At 47.9% G+C, this 22,865-nt stretch overlaps 1 pseudogene; it reads right to left on the bottom strand.

The window, feature by feature from the left end:
• Positions 1 to 6,187: 6,187 nt before the first annotated feature.
• LOC113594457 (uncharacterized) lies at positions 6,188 to 6,293 on the bottom strand (annotated as a pseudogene).
• Positions 6,294 to 22,865: the final 16,572 nt, after the last annotated feature.

The raw sequence follows: 22,865 nt of genomic DNA on the forward strand, positions 1-22,865 counted from the left end.
CTGAAATGTTGAGTGGGAGGAGGCACCACGCCTGCAAGTCCAGTGGTAAAAGAGCAGGAGACACGTAGGCACATCTTGTCCACGAAACCCACGAAACCCAAGCGTCAGGATTTGGAGTTGTGGCCTCTGTTGCATTTGGGAACACTCAGCTCTTGTAACTCTGGGAAAGCAACGCTATATCCTGGAAGAAGCAGACACGCTTTTGATAACAGGTGTTCACCTGGATGCTGAAGTTCTACATTCCTGTAGTTGTTTTTCTTTTTCTTTTTTTTTAATGTTTATTTTTGAGATAGAGAGAGACAGAGCGTGAGCGAGGGAGGGGGAGAGAGAGACGTAGACACAGAATCCGAAGCGGGCTCCAGGCTCCGAGCTGTCAGCATGGAGCCCGACGCGGGGCTCGAACCCACACACCGCGAGATCGTGACCTGCGCTGAAGTCGGACGCTCAACCGATTGAGCCACCCAGGCGCCCCCGGTGGTTGTTTTTCGTACTCAAAGTGGTAGTTGTTTTACTCACATAAATGTGGCCTCGTGTTTTCTTGCGGCCAAAGTATGTTGCAAAAAATTTGCCTTGGAGGTAGGTCATTACGTGAAAGCCACCCATTTGTATCAGAGCTTTAGAGACAGCTTCTCCCCTCTCCCCCACCTCTTTGCTTTTATTTTCCTTCATTCCTTTACTCTGACGGAACAAAAAATTAATTACTTTTTAAGTTAGATACATAACAAAAATATAGATATATAAATTCAATACATGACTGTTGTAACAAACCCAAACAGCTGTTCTAATGAATTCAAACTAATTCACATTTGGGGCGCCTGGGTGGCTCCGTTGGTTGAGCGGCCGACTTCGGCTCAGGTCATGATCTCGCGGTCTGTGAGTTTGAGCCCCGCGTTGGGCTCTGGGCTGACGGCTCAGAGCCTGGATCCTGTTTCGGATTCTGTGTCTCCCTCTCTCTCTGCCCCTCCCCTATTCATGCTCTGTCTCTCTCTGTCTCAAAAGTAAATAAACGTTAAGAAAAAAAAAAAAAACAACTAATTCACATTTAAGTAAAATGTGAGTTTTCCACCACATCCTAAACCACTTCCATTTAGTCTCTGATTTCTTAACTCCCTCATGGGCCTTCGTTCCCCACGGCCATGAACTTTTACACCTCCTTCTCTCTCCCCCACTCGTCCTCCTCCTCACCACTTACCTACGTAGTCACTCATCCGTCGTGACAATTTTCGTTCGTCGATAAGATATTGTAATCTTCCAACATGACCGCATACACATCATTTTGAAAACAATTGTATTTCTGTTCCTGGTACAAACGCAGATGATTCCCATCATCAGTACTCGTATTCACTGCCTCAATCAAAGCTGCCACGAGTGACCTTTGCACCTTATCTGGGCTCCCCTGGGCTGCTACTTCCTTAGGATACAAACGGCGTTGCTCCGGCAGAATGTGTATGTGTTTAAAATTTTGGAACTGACGCATTTTGTCCCCTCTATAACGTTCGCATCTGTTTATACTTTCACGAGTAATACGCGAGAAAGATAATTTCCTTAGAGCGTCGCAAACAGCAGTGTTTTCAATCTTTAAATTTCATGTCAATCTCATGGGCAAAAAAAAAAAAAATTTCATCTCAGGATTGCTTTCATCACGTGTTGGTTTGCTTTTTGGCAAAAACGCTGTGATGTGCAAACCTTTTTTTTTTTTTTTCCAGCCTCGGTTAAGTTGGAAGTCTGTATCTCCGAATCTATCCTTGCAGGACACCGGGTAGAATTCACCAAAGGAGTTTACATGAGATGTGGGAGAAGAAGGGCAGCCCCAGTCTTGCTCTCTTTCGGGGCTGTTTCTGTAGGCAAGAGGCGCACAGAAGCCGTGATGGTTGCAGGCCCCAAGCGCTCTTTGCTCTCCTCTGCTCCTGGTTCGGCTCGTCCCAACCGACTGGGGGACGGCACAGCCTGGCACGAGCTGCCCTTCCCAGCCTGACTGGGGAGCTGGACGTGCTCAGAGTGGCTGGTGGCTGACACCTCTACTCCTCCAGCTTCTCCCCGACCGCGCCGTCTGCGTCCCACCGCAAACCCTCGACCCCCAAACGCACATGGGTGACTCGCCTGCCGTGCCTGCACTGTCCTTTTCACTTTGGTCATGGGTCCTTTGCCGGGTAGGATTTTGCCTTTTTATTTCATTTATTTATTTATTTTGGGGGGTTTTGCCTTTTTAAATACTCAGCGTTGTCACTCTCCTTTAGGACTTCTGGCTTGTGCCCGGCTGCAAAAGATCCCCTACACTCTAAGTCTGTAGAAAAAAAAAAGTACTTTCATATTTCTTCCAGTGCATTCGTGATTCGTGAAAATACGTAGCTCTTCGGTCCATGTACAGCTTCCGCCTATGAGATGAGGTAGAGATTTAATTCATTTTACCTACATGATTAGCCAATGAGTCCCACATTGAGCGCATCATCCGTTCTTTGCCACGCTACTGATGTGAGTTGCAAACCTCAATTCAAAGCCCTGCTTTGTCACTTACCATGTGACCCTCAAATCTCCCTGCCTCTGCCTGACGTGACTTTCTCATGCGTAGGTTGGGGGCTGTTCCCGGACTTGGCTCGTAGGATAGCGGGGCTATTCTGAACGGGCTCGAGTAAAAGCCAACTTCTCACTGAAGGACAACTCTTCTTAGTTCTGTGGTCTTCCCGTTGAGGAATATACATCTCACTAATTATTCCCAACTTCCTTTATGCCCCTCAGGAGAGATTTGTAGTTTCTTCCTATGTCTTGTGTACTGTCGTTCAGCTTATTCTCGGGTTTTTTTTATTCATTTGGTTGCTGTTGTGTGTGGTCTCTTCATTTTGTCACATCTTGCACTCAGTGATTCATTGTATAGATATTATTATTTTTATTTTAATGCTTATTTTTTTTTTAAATTTTTTTAAGTTTTTATTTATTTTTTGAGACAGAGAGAGACAGAGCATGAACGGGGGAGGGCCAGAGAGAGAGGGAGACACAGAATCCGAAGCAGGCTCCAGGCTCCGAGCTGTCAGCACAGAGCCCGACGCGGGGCTCAAACTCACGGACCGTGAGATCATGACCTGAGCCGAAGTTGGACGTTCAACCGACTGAGCCACCCAGGCGCCCCAATGCTTATTAATTTTGAGAGACAGAGAGAGAGAGCACACGTGTGCATGTGCAAACAAGTGGGGGAGGGGCAGAGAGAGAAAGGGACAGAGGATCCAAAGCAGCCCCTGAGCTGACCACAGTGGGCCCGATGCGGAACTCTACCCCATGAGCCGCGAGACCATGACCTGAGCCGAAGTCGGACACTCAACTGACGGAGCCACCCAGGTGCCCCTAGTTATACTTATATGTTTTAAAAACTTATTTATGGGGTGCCTGGGTGGCTCCGTCGGTTAAGCAGCCGACTTCAGCTCAGGTCATGATCTTGCGGTCTGTGAGTTCGAGCCCCGCGTCGGGCTCTGTGCTGACAGCTCAGAGCCTGGAGCCTGTTTCAGATTCTGTGTCTCCCTCTCTCTCTGCCCCTCCCCAGTTCATGCTCTGTCTCTCCCTGTCTCAAAAATAAACGTTATGAAAATATTTTAAAAAAACAAAATTCCCCCAAAACTTATTTATTGTTTAATTTACATCCAAGTTAGTTAGTATGTGGTGCAACAATGATTTCAGGAGTAGATTCCTTAGTGTCCCTTACCCCTTTGGCCCATCCCCCCTCCCACAACCCCTCCAGCAACCCTCTGTTTGTTCTCCATATTTAAGAGTGTCTTATGTTTTGTCCCCCTCCCTGTTTTTATATTATTTTTGCTTCCCTTCCCTTATGTTCATCTGTTTTGTCTCTTAAAGTCCTCATATGAGTGAAGTCATATATTTGTCTTTCTCTGACTAATTTCGCTCAGCATAATCCCCTCCGGTTCCATCCACGTAGTTGCAAATGGCAAGATTTCCTTCTTTTTGATTGCCAAGTAACACTCCATTGTATATATATAACACCTCTTCTTTATCCACTCATGCGTCGATGGACATTTGGGCTCTTTCCATCCTTTGGCTATTGTTGATGGTGCTGCTGTAAACATGGGGGTGCCTGTGCCCCTTTGAAACAGCACACCTGTATCCCTTGGATAAATGCCTAGTAGTGCAATTGCTGGGTGGTAGGGTAGTTCTATTTTTAACTTTTTGAGGAACCTCCATACTGTTTTCCAGGGTGGCTGCACCAGTTTGCATTCCCAGATATACATATTTTTGTATATTTACTTGGGATCCTGCCCCCTTACTGAACCTTGCTATTGGTTCCTCTTAGTTTTAAAACTGACTTATTTAGATTTCCTAGGTAGATATTATATGGAAACAACTATCCTTTCTTTTACTTTATATTTATATGTTTTCTTCTCTACTCCCACCCTTTCTTATGGCTTTGATTAAGACCTCCAGGCCACAGCAGAAAAATTTCTGCAGCCCTAGAAATGTTCTCTAGCTGATGCAGTTTTTGAATAATGGTGGGGGTCCAGAGTTGATGGCGAAGAAAGAATTTTTGAAGACGTCTTTGGTGCAAAAGGTGAATTTATTAAAGCTCGGGGACAGGACTCGTGGGCAGAAAGAGCTGCACCGGGGTTGTGAGGAATGACTGGTGATATGCTATGGAGTTGGGGGCGGGGTGGGAGGTACTGGTAAGGGGAAGTTTCCAAAAGGACCTTTATATGCTAAAGAGGGCTCGTCAGATACTGGAGGCCTAGCTATTGTAGAGCTAAAGTTATTTTTCCCTCTCAGAAAGCATTAACATTAAGACAGCGGGCAGTTCCTGGAGAAATGTTATACTCCCTTTGCCTCAAATATTTGTCAGTGGGCTTCAGGTTCTAAAGAAATTTAATTTTATTTACATTTCCTTCTTGCCTTTGTTCCCCACTTCACTATGGAGGGGAGGGTGATGTTAGGGCTCCAGGAAACGGAGTTGGTAGGTTTCTGGAGACTGACTTTTGTTTTTCCTTGTAAACTGATGGAGACTGTGATCTCTATCAGTGACCATTAATTTTTCCCTTTCCTTTGTTCTTGGGCAGCTGGGACTACCCGAGGAATGTCACACATGTGTCCCATGGGGGGGTGTGGGGGGTGGTGGTGTCAGCCTGCCTTTTCCTCATCATAGCTACACTGTTTGATAGGTAAGTCGTCAGCCACCTGTGCCTCCTGAGCACTTGCCACGCGATGGCTGCTACTGGTGAAGTGGGTTTTTTAATTTTATATTTAATTTTAAATAATTAAAGTTAACATTTATGTAGCCGACTCTCCCTCCTCGTGCCCCCCCCCCCCCCGCCCGCCCCGTGTGTTTCCATACCGTGAAGGTGGCATAAACTTGGGTCCCACAGCTATATGAAGCCCAAGCATGAGTTATTACGTGTCACGGGGCCACCCAGGGTGCCGGTCTGGTGTCCCCTTCCTTGCTCCTCAGGAGAAGTGGCCAGAGCGTTTCGAGTCCCATTTTCCCAAGCAGGGTGACTCCTGAGCGCTCCAGCCTCGTGGAGGGATCTCAGTCTTCGCCCTGCACCCCATAAGGTCATTGGGCCACCTCCCTGGGCCTCTGTTGCATTCAGGCTCCAGTCTCAGGGCTGATACCTGGGTCCTTTGGGCCAGGCTAGGGTCACCTCACGCTTAGTACTCTGGCTTACAATGTCCCCCTCGTTTCTGGCCTTTGATGGTTTCTCCTTCTTTATTTTGAGATTGCTGTGCATCTCAAACAAACAAAAAACCCCACCCAATTTATATATATTTATAACATTTTTTGACAGGAAGTAGGATTTATTGGTGGGCATGAACGGGGAGGGCCAGCGTCCAGGTTCCCATGAGGGCAGACCCCACCATTTGTCCAAGGGCCCACAATTAGGGAGGTATTTGACCCCATAGCCATTGGAGATGAGCCACTCTTCAGCCCCCATGTCTTCGAATTCATCCTCATTGGACTTGGTAAAGCCCCACTTCTTGGAAATGTGGATCTTCTGGTGGCCAGGGAACTTGAACTCGGCCCTGCGTAGGGCTTCACTCACATGCTCCTCGTTCCGCAGCTTGGTACGGTGGACGTGATGACTTGGCCAAGGTGGACCCTGCCCACTGTGCCCTGGGGCTTTCTAACGGCACCCCGCATGCCTGTCTGGAGCCTAGATGGGAGATAGCATGAGGCCAAACCTCAGTGTCCACCGGAAAGGGCTGTCTCCAAGGTCCCTGAGGGCCACCCAGACAATCAACAGGCTGCGTACACTACCGAGGAGGCTGCTGTTCCCAGCCACTGCACACCCGGCTTTTGGATACATTCAGTCCAGCATTTCTCTGGGTTTTTGTACAGGGTGCGGGCGACGATACCACAGTCATCCATCCTGCCAGAGACTGTGCCTCCTTTATCATCCGGAATGTTATGTGTGTAAATCAGACTTGCCAGAGTCTATTTGGCTGGTCTTTGCAGGGAATTACCTCTTGATTTTATTTATTAACCTGCTAACTTTGGGGGCGGGGCTTCTATTTATTTCTTCCTCTTATCTTCATTAATCCTTTCCTTTAGGCTTCATAATGTTTGGTTGTTTTGACTTCTTGTGTTAAATGCTTAGCTCATTTATTTTTAATCTCTATTGTTTTCCAATGAAGCCGTAATTGTTCCTTAAATTACTAATTTGTGGTATCCTATAGGTGTTCATAGCTGGCGTTGGCATGACAATGTCTCCTTTAATGCAGGAGCTCTTTAGCAAACCGCCTTTAAGATTTCCAATGACTAGACTTTGGGGGGGGTATTAATTTAGAATATTGTGACATTGAGATCAGAAATCCTGCTCTTGTAAGATTTCTGCTACTTGGAAAACCGTGAGCTTTCCTTTGTGGACAGCTTTTTTTTTTTTGACAGGAGGGAAAAGGATGGGGAATGAAGGAAGGGTGAACTTGGAAAAGGAAGGAGGAGCAGGAGATGTGGGGGAGACGAGTATATCTAAGCTTCCCCTCGTGTTGGGATTTGGCAGGTGTGGAGACAGAGAACATCCGCAGGGAGATTTATCCCACAGGCTCAGACGTCAGGGTCACTGTGGAAGTCAGGGAGAGCCACGGGCTCAGCTCTTTCTTCTCCTTCCGTTCCTTTTAAACTGTCCGCGCATCTCAGTGTTCCTGGTGCCAGATGCTGTAGGAGGGCACAGACTGCAGCCTTGGTGGTCGTGGGGGTTGCACCTGCTTCTCTTCCGCAGGGGGCACTAAGGATAGGCCACTCTTCCCCCTGTGTTCCCTGCCGTGTTAGAGCTGGAAGGCTAAAGGGGAGAACTAAATATGCATTCCACACACACACATGTTCCAGGCACCATGTGCTGGACGGGAAGGACACCTCTGTCAGCTGCCGTGTGCCACACCTGTAGTACCGTGGCGAGCGATCGTCTTCTTCAGGACTACAGGGCTCTGCGGTGCTGAGAAAGGCAAGGACTAGTCAAGCACGGACTGAGAGAAGCAGCATGGCATGGTCAGACCAGCCCGGGCCCACGTACCTGTCCACTGTGCACCTGCTGTGGGAGCGGCTGAGGGTCCTGAGCCTGGGTTTTCCCACCTGGAAGGATCTGCACATCATGAGGTCAATGCAAGGAGTCCTTGGCCTGAAACAGGAGCATGGTTTGCACCCTGCTCAGGACTCAGCACGCGACTGACACGCATCCCTTGACCAGATGCGTCTTCCTCGACCTCCCCGCAGCGCTGAGCACTTCTGACAGCTGCATCCCCGGGAAGGTCTCCTGCATCCAGGATCCCGCTTTCCTACCCTCTCCTGCCCCTGTGGCTCTCTCTCCTGTGTCCTTCCCTGGCCCCGCTGGCTCTCCCGTCCTCTAAAGGCAGCCTCTGTGGAAGATCAGCCCCGGTCCCCCTCCTTTCCCTTGCCAGGGTCTCCTGTCCGCTCTTTGAACCTGCACTTGCCATTGGAGGACTCTTAATGGGTGTCCGTGCTTCTGACTTTCCCCCAGATCCTGTGCCTCATTTCCACTTTCCTGCCTGGTACCTCCATTCCTGCAGCCTGAGACCGAGCTGCCCCGTGCTTTCCCGGCCTGGAAACCCCGGAGTCAGACACACTTAACTTCTCCCTGTTCACATTTTCCACGTTCCCCCAGCTGTCGCATCCTGTCAAGCCTGATTCTGTGGCCTCTCACGTCAGCTGTGGCATCTGGCCTCTGGTTTCCGTTCCCATTCCCATCCTTGTATCTCAGACCCTCATTACCCCGCACGTGGACTTGGGCAGCCGCCTGCTCGTGGGGCCCCGTTTCTTCCTCTCCCGCACCCTGCACCCCTGCTCACACGAATCTTTATGAAGTACGGCTCTGGTTAGATCTGCACCCTGCTCAGGTATCTGTAGTGGGTTTTCTTGGCCGACTGGACGTGGCCTTCCATTCGGGTCTTCGGGATCGGAAGCTATCGTTGAGTTCCTCCATTACTTTCTCCCCGGGTCTGTGGTCCGGCTAGACAGGCCCCTCCCTGTTCCCCCGGACATTCCTCAAGGTCTCCCCCTCTGTGTCATTGTTCATCACGAGTGTCCTTCCTTCACTCTGCACTTTCCAGATTCTCTTCCCTCCTCCTGAGAATCTGTCTCCAGGTACCCCACGCAGTGACAGCTCCCTCCCCGGGGCCCTGCCCCGAACTCCATCTCGCACACTTCTCAGAAAACATCAGGCTGTAGGGCACCGTCAATGTCCTGGGAAGTCCGCCGTATTCAAGTGTGTAACCCACCTTTGTCCCCGTCGGGCTGTGGGAACTTGAAGTCGCTTTCCTTCACCAGATCTATATATTCACTCCCAACAGGGTGTTATTCCACAGTGCTGTGCAGAGGAGTAAATAAGATAACATCTAAGACATGGGGCACCCAGAGCATCAGTTTCTTTCCCTTAGGGAATCTCTTATTTTGTGCCTGATATCATCATTCAGAGACATCTGGGCCTTCTCTAACTGGACTATGTATGCAAATAGCTTAGCCCAAAGCCTGCCATATGCTCCACAAGTTGTTCTGGTGTGGATCTTGTTACTTGTGAAGGTTGTGCTTTATTTCCTGGGGATAAATAAGAGAGAGATTAGAGCTTACTTGACAAATGTAAAACTTTGGTAATGGTTATGAATATATCAGTGTTTTCAAAGTTGAGTATTAGTTTTTGACTTGCTAATGGTAACTCTGCTGAATCCCTTGCAATTTATTTTCCTTTAAAATCTTTGGGGTTGATGGGGCGCCTGGGTGGCTCAGTCGGTTCAGCATCCGACTTCTGCTCAGGTCATGATCTCACGGTTTGTGAGTTCAAGCCCCACATCGGGCTCTGTGCTGACAGCTTGGAGCCAGGAGCCTGCTTCAGATTCTGTGTCTCCCCCTCTCTCTGCCCCTCCCCTGCTCGCACTGTCTCTCTCTCTCTCTCTCTCTCTCTCTCTCTCTCTCAAAAATAAATAAACGTTAAAAAATTTTTTTAAATAAAAAAAAATCCTGGATTACTGAAGTGGGCCCAATATAATCACAAGAATATTTAAAACCGGAAGAGGGAGTTGGAGTTGGAGTCGGAGATGTGATAATGATTTTCAAGACCAGAGTCGTGTGCTCCCTGTCTTTGAAGTGAAGGAACCAGGTCACCAACCAAGCAATGTCGAGTTCCTCTACAAGCTGGAAGAGACCACAAAGCAGATTCTTCCTCAGAGCTTCCAGAAGGAATTCAGCTCTGCAGACACCTTGATTTTAGTTCAGTGGACCCATTTTGGACTTCTGGCCTCCAGAACTGTAAACTAAATACTTGTGTTGTTTTAAGTCCCTCCATTTGAATTAATGGGTTATAGCACTGATAGGAAACCCATACAGACTTGTATTATTATTACTACTATTTTTTAGAACTGTAAATGGCTTTGGAATGGGCAGTGGGCAGAGGCTTGAAGAATTTGGGGGAGTATTACACACTGTTTAAATAGAAATATGGATGTTTAAGAGTGCCAGTGAGGGCCCACAAGGGGGGTGAGACACGTGGGACAGAAGAAATGTAAATTGCCACGAACAGACTGTTGTTAGAAATATGGATGCTAGAGATGTTACTCGTGAGGACTCACGAAGAAAAGAGGAGCCCGTTGCTGGAAGCTGGATGGGAGGAGAACCTGGCCGCATAGTAGCAGAAAGCTTGGTAGAGTCGTGCCCCACAGTTGGGTGAGAAGCAGAACTTGTACAGAATGGGGCGCCCAGGTGGTTCGGTTGGTTAAGCGTCTGATTCTTGATTTCGGTTCAGGTCATGATCTCACGGTTTCACGAGTTTGAGTCCCGCGTCCCTCTCTCTCTGCCCCTTCCCTGTCCACCCCCCCGCCTCTCTCTCTCAAACAAATAAATAAACATTAAAAAAAAAGAACTTGTAAAGAACGAACTCGCAGATTTAGCTGAGGAGATCGACAAGCAAGGTGTTGAAGGTGCAGCCTGACTTCTTCCTGTCGCGTATCGCAAAATTCAAGACGAACGAGACAAGCTGAGAGAAGAAATGTCTAAAAAGGAACCAGGCCTCAGTGGTTTTGAAGATTCTCATCCCACCCACGATGCAAAAGATGCTAAACGGAAGGGATTTACTGTCAGGAAAACATGCTCTTGAGAAAATGCTGAGCGCATGGCTGCACAATCTTTTCTCAATGTCTTCAAAAATAAAAAAAATCCGAGTTCTCAGTCGTATGAATGTTTCCTGGAAGAGATTAAGAGTGTGACTCGTAGACTCTTTAGGTAAACCAGAGGACATCTAGAAGGCTTCGGAGTATTGCCTCCCAGCCATCTCAATAGACTCGGAGACTGGAGGTGGGATTATTCAGGAAAGACCCGTGGATGAGCCTTTTGTTTAATGGGATAAATCCCCATGATATAAATGGAAGGCCCACGTAGTTCTTGAGAACTTTATAGGAGTAAAAACCCGGCCAGTTTGGACTAAAAAGGAGAGACGGTCTGAAAGTAGAGGTCGCTGGTTCTGCAAAAGCCTAAGACAGCCTGCTAAGACTACTCATGCTACTTTTCATGAAAAAGGAAGGATGTCTCAGTGGGTGGACTCATGAAGGCTTAGGGCTTTGTACACGATGGGACTTGACTGAGTGGATTGCAAAGCTGACTGGGACCCATGACGGTTTCTGTTCTCTCCATTTCCTCCCCTTTGAACTGAATGTCTATGGCTGCTATTCTTGCTTGTCCCATTGTTGTCTATGGGAGATAGATATCTACCTAAGATAACTTGTTTTCTAGTTTCATAGATCTACAGATAGAGGGGCATTCTTCCCCAGGATGAATTGCACCTGGAGCGTCACCCCTACTGGACTTAGATGATGAAATTTGGGACTTTCCATCCGACAAGAGTTAGATGAGGTTTTAGACTTGGAGCTGATTCTGTAATGGGTTGAGACTTATAGGGGCATGGGAATGGGGAGAATGTACTTTTCACTGTTATCTACAAACAGGCCAGGCTGTGATAGGACAGGCAAGGTAAAAAACTCAGCTGTGTGGTGCAGGATTGTGGAGCATGGCAGATGCCAGGTGAAAGACTCCAGATTTCATTCTGTGTAAAGCGAGAAGTCTCCGTAGTGTGCAACGATACAAATGAGTGGGATATAGCCAAGCCAATGGAGTTTTGGAGTAAACAACCCTCTGTATCCAGCCCTCAGTTTCAACCTCAGGAAGCAACAATCATTCAAAAGGAAGTGGCTGGAGTGTTATCTCAAGCTCCTGGAATATTTGACTTCTGTAGGCTTTCCCTCTGTCTAGAATAGATGCTCTGGTCAAAGAACTGAAGGCCTCCCAGAATATAAGCAAGAATGCTTTAATCATGGCTTTTGAGAAAGGAAGATAGTGTGATTTTGATAATGATTATTTCTGTTAATTTATATCCAAGGTAGCATATAGTGCAACAATGATTTCAGGAGTAGCTTCCTTAATGCCCCTTCCCCATTTACCCCACTCCCCCTCCCACAACCCTTCCAGTAACCCTCTGTTTGTTCTCCATACCTAAGAGTTTCTTATGTTTTGTCCCCTTCCCTGTTTTGATATTATTTTTGTATCCCTTCCCTTATGTTCATCTGTTTTGTATCTTAGAGTCCTCATATGAGTGAAGTCATAGGATACTTGTTCTCTGACTGACTAATTTCGCTTAGCCTAATACCCTCTAGGTCCATCCACGTAGTCTCAAATGGCAAGATTTCATTCTTTTTGATTGCCGAGTAATACTCCATTGTATCTATATACCACATGTTCTTTATCCATTCATCCATCGATGGACATTTGGGCTCTTTCCATACTTTGGCTATTGTTGATTGTGCTGCTATAAACATTGGGTTGATAATTTTTTTTTAATTTTTTTTAACATTTATTTATTTTTGAGACAGAGAGAGACAGAGCATGAACAGGGGAGGGGCAGAGAGGGAGACACAGAATTTGAAACAGACTCCAGGCTCTGAGCTGTCAGCACAGAACCCGACGTGGGGCTCGAACTTATGGACCGCGAGATCATGACCTGAGCCGAAGTCGGACACTTAACCAACTGAGCCACCCAGGTGCTTCGATAATGACTATTAAGTGAGGGTCTGGAAGGCAGAGAAGTGGGCTGAGGGCTTCAGGTCCCTGAAACAAACACTCCTGTGTTTGGCACTGAGAGCCACCTTGCCACCTTGCCAGTGTTCCATCTCTGTGTGATGTTGTATTCTGCACACTTCCCTGTCATGCCCTTCTTGGTCTCAGTCCCGTTGATTCCCAGGACTGTAATCAAATGTATGCCTACTTCCAACTCCTGTATTGATCAGGTGAATCGAAACAGGTGTTCCCCACCATGTCCTCACTCTGTCCCCCAGACTATATTGTCTCCTCCCATCCTTATAGTTTCTCCAGCTCCGGTCCCGGAGTAAACACATACGACCTGCTGAACCTCCATCTGGAGACTAGCAGATGCCATTTAAATGCCAAACTGCATACGTCACCTTCCCCTGAAACCCACTCTCACCTTTGCCCCCTGATTCCTCCTAAGTGACTTCTCCATCCACAGGAACTTCCACGTTAGAAGCCTGAGTGTTCTCTTAATCTCCTTTTCTCTTTTATGCAGTTTGTTCACTCAGTCCCAGGTACTGCTAATTCTGCTTCTTAAATCTCTCTCGCTCCTCCTTCCTCATCGTCACTGCCTTTGTTCTCCTCTTCATCGTGTCTGGGCACCTACCTGCTCAGAGAGCATCCGTCACTGGATCTCCCCAACAGTCCCCATCCTCTTTCTGCTCATCCCTGCCCACTGCTGTTCTTGGTTCCAGTGGGCAGCCCATCGTCCGACTCTGGCCACATGGATGCTACGGTGGCAGGAGCGTGCTCCGGATACTTTCCACATTTGAAAGGATGAATAAGCATCGTTTTGTTGAATGGCGGGGCTTGTAAGACACAGGTCCAGGAACGGGCAGCTGTTCTTCTAGCCCCTGCAGAAGTGGGAGTGGGGGGACCATCAAGTGGCCAGAGATGGCACACACAGAGAGAAACCAAGGCCAGAGGGCGCAGAGAGGGTGCGGGGCACTACGTCCTCCGGTGTTGGTGTCTTGGCTCTTTCCATGCTCTTCCTTTGTGTGTCAGCCGGCGTAGCAAGAGTCCTGCAAGAGTTTCTTCCAGGCTTCTGTCGAAGTATTAATTTGCTGTCCTTCTCCATTTCTTTATGTTTTTTTTGTTTTTTGTTTTTGTTTCTGTTTTTGTTTATATTTGAGAGAGAGAGAGACAGAGAGACAGAGAGCGAGTAGGGGAGGGGCAGAGAGACAGAGACAGAATCTGAAGGAGGCTCCAGGCTCTGAGCTGTCAGCACAGAGCCCGACGAAGGGACTGGAACTCACGGACTGTGAGATCATGACCTGAGCCGAAGTCCGACGCTCAACTGACTGAGCCACCTGGGCGCCCCTGTCTCTCTCCATTTCTAGACAGCTCCTTCATTTCCCCTTACTAGTAGAGAAGGTTCCAGCTCGTCAGCACAGCCAAGGTCCTTTTTATATGACCTCGGGCTTCCTCTTTGCCCTGCTGTCCTTCCACGTCGCCCACTTTTACTTTACATCTGAGGGAGAAAAGCAAGCAGGTTATGGTTTTCTGAACCTGTGTCATCCCCCAGCTGAGCTGTCTCCCCGCTTGAGGGGCCCCTTTCTGAAGCCTACCCCCCACCTCTGCCTGGGGAGCTCTGGGCTCTCTCTTCTGCTGGGAAATAGTTCTCTGTTCAAATCCGAGCTTCCTTTGACCAGCCACCCCCTCCCAGTCCCTCAGATCAAATTACTTCTTCTCTGTGAGGTGTATTTCCTTCTTTTACCGGACCGGACGGCTCACTTTGTAAATTAACTTATTGGCTTAGCTGCCTGGTTCCCTGCCGGGAATGTAATGGGAGCTCCTTGAAGCAGGGGCTGTGCTAGAACACCAGGCTTGGCACATGGTGGGCGGTCAACAAACAATTACTCACTTGAGGATTTAAGTGAAAAAGATGGTAACAAAATAGCTTTGGCGTGGTTCCTGTGAACTCATGTTGACTCCAGGGGATCGAGGCTCTTTCCTAAGTTCTCTCAAAGCCAGTGTGACCGTCCTCCCATAACTGGCATGGCAATCGGAGCTAACTGCACTGGTCCGTAGCTTCCATCGGCCATGGTCGGTCTCCTGACATCATGGGACTCACTGGGATCACTTAAGTAGCCCCTGGTCTTTATGGACTGAATTGTGTCCCCCAAATTCATATGTTGGAGTCCTGACTCCCAGCACCTCAGAATGTGACTGTATTTGGAGATGAGGTCTTTAGAGAGGTAAAAGGGGTCAGTAGGGTGGCCCTATCCCAATGTGACGGGTGTCCTTATAAGAAGAGGAGTTCGGCACACAGACACGCACAGAGAGACGACCCGGTAAGGACACAGGGAGAGGATGGTGTCTCCACACCCAGGAGAGAGGTGTCAGGAGGAACAAGTCCTGCCCACACCCTGACCTTGGACGTCCAGCCTCCTGACTGTAAGAGAACGATGTCTGTCGGTTCAGCTCTCGGGTCTGTGGTACTTGTTACGGACACCGAAGCTGACTGATACAGATGCTCTGTGACTTCACCCCAATTTCAGGATCCCTGGTGGACACTCAATCAGCTTGGCTAGGTGGCCCATTTCAGGAGTTCAAATTCTCTTCCTGAACCCTAACCTACTCTGGGCTTTCTCTCCCTGGGCATGTTTATTCGCCATTTCGGTTTGGCCACAGCCACAACCAACTTTAGTGGGTTCCTCTCATGTACAGTTTCTGCCAAAGCACATGATCTCATGAAATCCTCCCCACAAATTCTACAGCATGGATTCCATTATCGCCCCGAGCATAGAGATGAGAAAACGGCTTGCCTTAGGTCAGAGAAAGTAGCAGAATCGAGCTCCAAACCAGGTGTGTCCACTTGTGTCCTTATCCGTTGCAAATGTGGATTCTCCTTGGAGCTCAACCCAGCAGGAAAGCTGGTATTGATTAATTGTATTTTTTGCTCTGTCGTCTTACTCATGCAACACACACCTGCTCCTTCTGCTCCCCGTACATTCAGTGCGTGCTCTCTATATGTCAGCACCAGCCTATCCTTCCTGGATTTTCTTCTTGACCACCACGGCCATATGAAAACCAATCGGAGTTTTCACAAATGCTTACACTGCACTTTTGTCCTTGGAACATCAGTTTTGCCTCAACGTGTCACAGTTTGGGAACATTCCTGGAGTACTGGTCTGGTTTGGGATGTCCCCTTCATCTTTCAGATGCAGTTTTTACAGTCTGTTTATCTGAGAAGCTGTCGGACAGTAGTCTCTTTTCTTCCAGTGTCTCTGGTGGCAGGTGCATGCACATCTTCTCCGTGAGTTTTCGCGGCACCTCTGCCGTCCATTCTCTTGTGACCTCACTGATGACTCTGTGTCTCTCCTGTGTCCAGGAAGAAATTGCCAAGGCCTAATGTGTCTGTCTGTCCGATGGCCGTGACACCTTCCCTTATTCTGGCTCTGGAAAACTCTTGCCAGGATGATTCACAATTTCTTCTGTAACAATTGCTTTCCCTCTCAGTGTGGCCTCTTCAGTTGAACCACACTCATGTTTGACGCACTGCTCCAGGACCCTTGCCTGTGCCATTTTCTCTGCTTAGAATGCCTTTGCCTCCTCTCTCTTACCTCATTTCCTGAGAACACTCTTCCCAAACACCCTCAGACTATGGGTTCCCCACATGTCATAAGTTCAATTATGTCCCCCTCAGAGGTCATATATTGAAGCTGTCACCCCTCTACCTCAGTAGGTGACATTATTTAGAAAGAGGGTCATTGAATTAGTTAAGATGAGCTCATGTTGGAGTAGGAGGAGTCCTTACTCCACCAATAAGACTGGGATCTTTGGGGCACCTGGGTAGCTCAGTTAATTGAGCGTCCAACTTCAGCTCAGCTCATGATCTCACAGTTCGTGAGGTCGAGCCTCAGTCAGCCTCGCTGCTGTCAGCACAGAGCCCGCTTGGGATCCTCTGTCCCTCTCTCTCTCTCTGCCCTCCCCCTGCATAACCTCTGTCTCTCAAAAATAAATAAACATTTAAAAAAGAACCTCACAGACTACTGTGAGAGTCTGTGAGAGTTTTTTTTTTAAAGACCAGGATCCTTATAGAAAGGGGACGTGTGGACACAGATGCACACATATGAGAGACTGCCGCATGAAATGCAGGCAGAAATTGGGGTGATGGTTCTATAAGCCAGGGGACACCAAAGACGCCAGAAAATACCAGAAGCTGGACAAGAGCATGGAGCAGATTCTCCCTCACAGCCTCGGTAGGAGCCAGCCCTGCCCACACCTTGACTTCCAGCATCCAGAGCTGAGAGACAGTTTGCTGTATGGTTACAGAACCCCGGGGAAGTGATACACCGTTTATAGGTCTCTCTGTCAAACTACTCTTCTCCTGCTTGAGTGTGACCATGATTAGAAGCATTTATTCAATGTCTGTGCTTCCCATTGGATTCTAACCACCATAAAGGCAAGGATGAAATCTGTATGCCACCAAGTATTCATAGAAGCCAGCACGAGGCAGAGTGTCTGCTCAGTATTGTCCATTAATGTGAAGGAAGCAAAGGAAGGAAAATAAATGGGAGTAAAGTCTTGAAAAAATATTTACTAGTTCAGTTTTTTTTCTCTAAATTATAAGAAACGCTATCATATTTGAACTTAACGCATTCCATTCAGTCCAGCTCAGAGGTCTGCAGTGTTCCACAGGAGCAGAGTTTGAGAACCACTACTCCAAAAAAGCTGCATTGTTTACTTTTCCCCCAACCCCTTCATTTTCATGATTCTATCCACACTGTTCCTTCTGCCAAGAGTTTTCATGATTCCTGTTTCCCCTACCAAATTCTACCCATCTTTCAGGATTTAGCCCAAATGCTCCCTTTTGCCGCCATGATGTCTTCCTTGATGCTCCATTTGAGGGGTCTGATATATGTTACCTCTAATGCACCTGAGCTACGTGGCACAGCACCATTAAAAGCAGAACCTGGGAAACACAGCCCTCCTCTGTGTTTAGAAGGAGAGAGACACGGCTTTGCTGAATAGTTTAGCCAGCCATTGTCCTGGTTGTTTCCAGATGATTCTGGCGTGCCTTCATGGTAGGGTTTCTCCTCACAATTGAGAATCACTGCCCCAAACTGGATGTCCTCTCTCCCTTCTTCAATTCCCAGATAAAGTTTTTTCAGCCATTGTGTTCTAAAAATTGTTACTTTCAACCTTAAACTAAAGGTGTTTATGTCCATGACATGAGTCTACTATTTGAGAACAACGGGGCAAATGTGAATGCTCTTTCTACAGGTTCTCTCAACATGGTAACCTTCTTGTCTGCAGCCCGGGGCGTGTGTGTCCACACCTCACATTCACTCACTTAGCCACGAAATATTTCAGATGTGTCTTCACGATCTGACCCAAAGCATATACCCAAACCCTGCCTTTTTTAGTGAGCTGGGACTGAATACGATTCCAGGAGACTGATGGATATGAAGGATGATGGGGTCAAACAGAGGGAGTTGGTACCTGGGCCACATTAGCTGTTGACAGGGAAGCATCTACAGGGAGGGTGGGGTGCTTCTGCTCCCTCTGCACTGTCTCCTTTATGTTTGTGCCCTTCTGTACCTCTTAGTTTGCTTTTTTAAAGAAGTATTCCTAAGTCCAGTAATACACTATTCCATTTTATTTCATCGAAGTTACTCTCTGCCCAGATTGTCACATTTATAATTACAGCGTGCACAAGGAGAGAAAGAAAGGATGTGTGTACACGGAGGGAGAAAGAGAACTTTACAAATTGTGTTGCAAGTCTCTGCTGGCCAGGGTGCTTCCATTATCAGCTAACTTTTGATTGATGTGTCACTGAAGTCACCTAGACTGATTATACACAGAGGATTTCAGTAACTATGTATTCATTAGTCCCACCAAGAAGCCTGGTTTGATAGCCAAAAGCTACGTCGATGCTTCTGGAAAAATATTTTATTTAAAAAAATCCTTTCTTCTGGGAAAACAAGAGAGAGATGCCCTACAACCCCATTTCTACTTATTTCCTAAAAAAGTATCATCTTTTATGTTGACCTTTGAATGACAAATTTGGCTCCAGGTTTTCTGCTCTTAGGGAGTCTATGAATCTGCGAATCAGTGCGTTTTTTCTATACCTGCAGACCTGTTAGGACCAGTAGTGTGATCATATCACCATGTGATCTGGAGGTTGGTTAGACTTGGTGACTGTGTGCGATATTCATTGTGTGACGTAGATGATCTATTACACATCACATTTACTGGATCCATATATAGAGTGCTAATGCATTCCTGATGATTTTTAAGTAGCATTTGAAGACACTTACTATAAAAAACAGTGGTCTTGTATAAAAGAGTGAGACCTAATCTTATAAAATGAGGTGGGTTTGCAGCAATGGGGTAGTAGCCATAATGAGTACTTGAAGCAACACTGTTTTCTCTTGGCTGTGTCGCGCCCTGATAAGGATCCCCCTCTTCTCTTGCAGCGGGCCAGGCTTGGTCCATGGCCCCAGTTTCTACTCTCAAGGTTGGCAAGACTGTGGAATTTGATGCTGGCGGTGCTCCCAGCCCTGTGGGGAGGGGCTGGCTTGCATCCCTGAGCCAGATCCCCTTCCTGCTCATATCACAGTGGTTCTCAAGTGTCCGTCCCCTCCTTCTGTGCCGGAAACAACCCAGCTCCTCAGCTCCTCGGCAGAAAGACATGGAGAGACAGTGGGGAGTTACAATGGCCCCTTGCATTCCTGGGTAAAAACAAAGCAAGGCTGGTTTCTGCCCTCACCCGGTTTGCAGGAGCAAACCCAGACACGAAGGGGCTTTCCTTGTCTTTGGTTTTCTGGCTTCAGATAGGCCCACATGTCAATTATCACCCATACATTTACCTGGCTGGTTTTCAAAGAGCGGGAAGATCGGAGTTTATGATTGTTCCAAAGAGCTTATGCTGGACATATGTTCCATATCTGCAGCGAAGTGTTGGCTCGTTGATAGCACCCACTGGCTCTGATCATAAGGGACTCAGCATCCCAAAGAAGTAAAAATAAGGAGTGACTGGTCTAGCTGATGACAAGAGAATCACTACGTGTAAAGGCATACACGTGAGGTTTTGTTTTTTGGGTTTTTTTTGGTCATACTGAACGTCTGGAAGTTATATGTAGAAGCAAAAACAATTGAACATCAACAGAAGAAGAGAAAGACAGGGCACCCATCAGGCACTCTTGATCAATTCAAAGAGAAGTTTCAGCACCTTTCCATATCACACACGGTGTCTGGAAGTGGGCATGTCCACAGATGCTACACGTGGGTCCCCAGAGAGTCACGCACAGCCCCCATCTGTTCCAGGGGGGCCAGTGGAAGGGCTCCGAAGCTGGGTTCCAGTTGCAGAGCTGGGTGCAGGAGCCTCCCTCAGGAGGGCTGAGATTGGCAGCAGAGGCCACAGCCCAGGTGATGAGTAGGAGCGCCTATGAAACCAGACTTCTCTCTGAAATTCCCAGGGGCTCACCAGCAACTCATGGAGGCCCTGGCTAAGTCCAACTGGTGGCTCCCAAGGAAAGTGGGGCCATGCTCTGAGCTCCAGCCTCCCTGGTCTGCCTGCACCCTCATTTCTGCCTGCTTCCCACAGATTGTACTGGCTGTCTCCTAGGAGCACATTTGATCAGATCTAGAATTCAGCTGATGTAGATGTTGTGGGAGAGACTAGCAAGGCCAGCAATACACCTTAGCCGACCCATCTCAGGGATCTGCCAGCTCCGGAAGGTGTCTTTCTTGGTCACCCGTGCCCTTCCCACCAGCCTCATGTGAGCTGGGCCACCCTCATACGGGCCCCCAGGGCACCCTGTGCTTTCTCCATTGCGGCTCTTCTCAAGCCCTCTGCTGCTTGAGTGTTTCTACCCCAGGATGGAGGCTTTGTAGGCATTTCTCCGGCAGAGCTCTGCATGCTGGTGGAAGCTGGAGGGTGGGGTGCAGCCTCCAGCAGGGTACATTCTGGCACGTGCATACATATTATGTGACATCTTGACTTCCGCAATATAAGGATCTTTCTCTCTCCCATGCCTGAGAAGTGGCATTCATTAAATATGTTTTCTTATCTGTTTGTCCTGACATTGGGGTGTAGGAGTGGACAAAGGACAGGGGATCTCACAGAAAGTTGTTTTTGAGTGGCCTCCACTGTGCCCATTCAAGGAAAGAAGTTCCGTAGAGAGAGGTTGTCAGAACTCAACACAGACCTGCAGATAGAAAAACATGGTGTAGGGGCGCCTGGGTGGCTCAGTCAGTTAGGTGTCTGACTTTGGCTCAGGTCTGATCTCACCATTTGTGAGTTCGAGCCCCATGTCGGGCTCTGTGCTGACAGCTCAGAGCCTGGAGCCTGTTTCAGATTCTGTGTCTCCCTCTCTCTCTGACCCTCCCCCATTCATACTCTGCCTCTCTCTCTCTCTCTCTCAAAAATAAATAAACTTAAAAAAAAAAAGGAAAGAAAAACATGGTGTAGACACACAGCTGGGGTTACTTGTGATGAGTCATGTTGTGGAAATGACTCCCACGGAAAAGAACAGGAAGATTTCTAATCATAGGAGAAAACTGTGCCCAAAGCATTAAGGAACCGTCAGGCCAGAGATGATGGTGCTGTTCTTCTGGTAAAAGAGAATATACAACTCTACTTCTCAGGGTCTGAGCTTTACTCATCTTTGGATTTGGGGGTAATTCAAGGCTCTTTCTTCCCTTGGTTGGAAGCACCCAAGTGGACTGCTTGAATTCTGTTATTCTTGTCAGAATTTTTACCCTCTTTCCTGGGAGCAGTGAGGACTCATAGCTTACTGGGTTGGGGCACTGGACTGGCATTTGAAACAAAAATTGGATTTCCTATGTGATGCTGCAGATGTGCAGAGCTGGGTGAGGTGGGCAGAGAGGTGGGAGTTCAGTGAGGAGGCTAAATCCAACCATGTGTGTGATTAATGTCTGTCCAGCATTCCTGCTTTGAGAGAAACATGCTCCCTTATTTCTTTTTTAATTTTTTAAAAATGTTTTTATTTTTGAAGGGGAGAGAGAGAGAGAGACAGAGCATGAGCGGGGGAGGGGCAGAGAGAGAGGGAGACACAGAATCCAAAGCAGGCTCCAAGCTCTGGGCTGTCAGCACAGAGCCCGATGTGGGGCTCGAACCCACAAACTGCGAGACAATGACCTGAGCTGAAGTCGGATGCCCAACCGACTGAGCCACCCAGGTGCCCCTGAAACATGCTCCCTTATGATTAATTGAATTATTGTATCATATTACAGGTACCTGCTGGGCTGTTAGGCAGGGTGGCCACATTGCTCAAGCAGAGTGGGTCACCCACTGCCATTTCCTGGATGCATGGATTATCGCAAGGGGGTGAGCTCTTCACTGAGCCTGATGCAATTAGAGTCCTGGTAATTTTCTAGACCAAAGGTAGAGGGCAGACTAAGGTTGAATAGCTTTCTCTTCCTTTTGGTTCATGGGCTAGAAGAATGTTGTTTTGGGATTGTGGCAACAACTCTCTGCCATAGGGAGAGAGATTGCAGACGGAGCCCAGGGGAGACCAACAGATATAGAAAACCAGCGCAGGGATGGAGCATTCTGGCAGTCCTGAGCCCTGAGTCTAGCTCCCAGGTATACAAACTGAATAACAAGACTCTCTCCCTTACTCTTCACTTCTCAAAGGTACCCGAGTCAGGATTCTCCAGAGAACTAGAACCGATAGGATTATGAAAAAAAAATCAATTAATTATTTGAATTGGCTCACATGATTATAGAGACTGAAAGGTCCCGAGATCTGCAGGTGGTAACCTAATGACCCGGGAGGGCCATGGTGTGGTTCCAGTCCAAAAGCGGGAAGGCTGGAGACCCAGGAAGAGCCAGTGTTCTAGTCTGAGACTGAAGTCAGGAAAAACCCCAATGTCCCAGCTCTAAGGTAGTCCAACAGAAGTAGTACCTTCTTTCTCAGCCTCTCCTTTGATTTAGGCCTTCAGCTGACTGGACGAGGCCCATGCACACTGGGGAGGGCTCTTGGCTCTACTCAGTCCACCAAGTGAAATGCAAGTCTCATCCAGAAACACCCTCCTGCATCCAGAATAGTGTCTGAGGAAATATCTAGGTACCCCGTGGTCCAGTCAAGTTGACCCATAAAATTAATCATCAAAAGTCCACCCCATGTGAATGTAAAAAAAAAAGTTTATTTATTTATTTTGAGAGACATAGACTGAGAGAGAGAGAGAGAGAGAGAGAGAGAGAGAGAGAGAGAGAGTCATGAGTGGGGGAGGGGTTGAGACAGAGAGGGAGACACAGAATCCAAAGCAGGCTTCAGGCTCTGAACTGTCAGCACCGAGCCTGACACAGGGCTCAGTCCCATGA

Source organism: Acinonyx jubatus, chromosome C2, assembly GCF_027475565.1.
Source record: "Acinonyx jubatus isolate Ajub_Pintada_27869175 chromosome C2, VMU_Ajub_asm_v1.0, whole genome shotgun sequence".
In the NCBI taxonomy this organism is placed as follows: Eukaryota; Metazoa; Chordata; class Mammalia; order Carnivora; family Felidae; genus Acinonyx; species Acinonyx jubatus.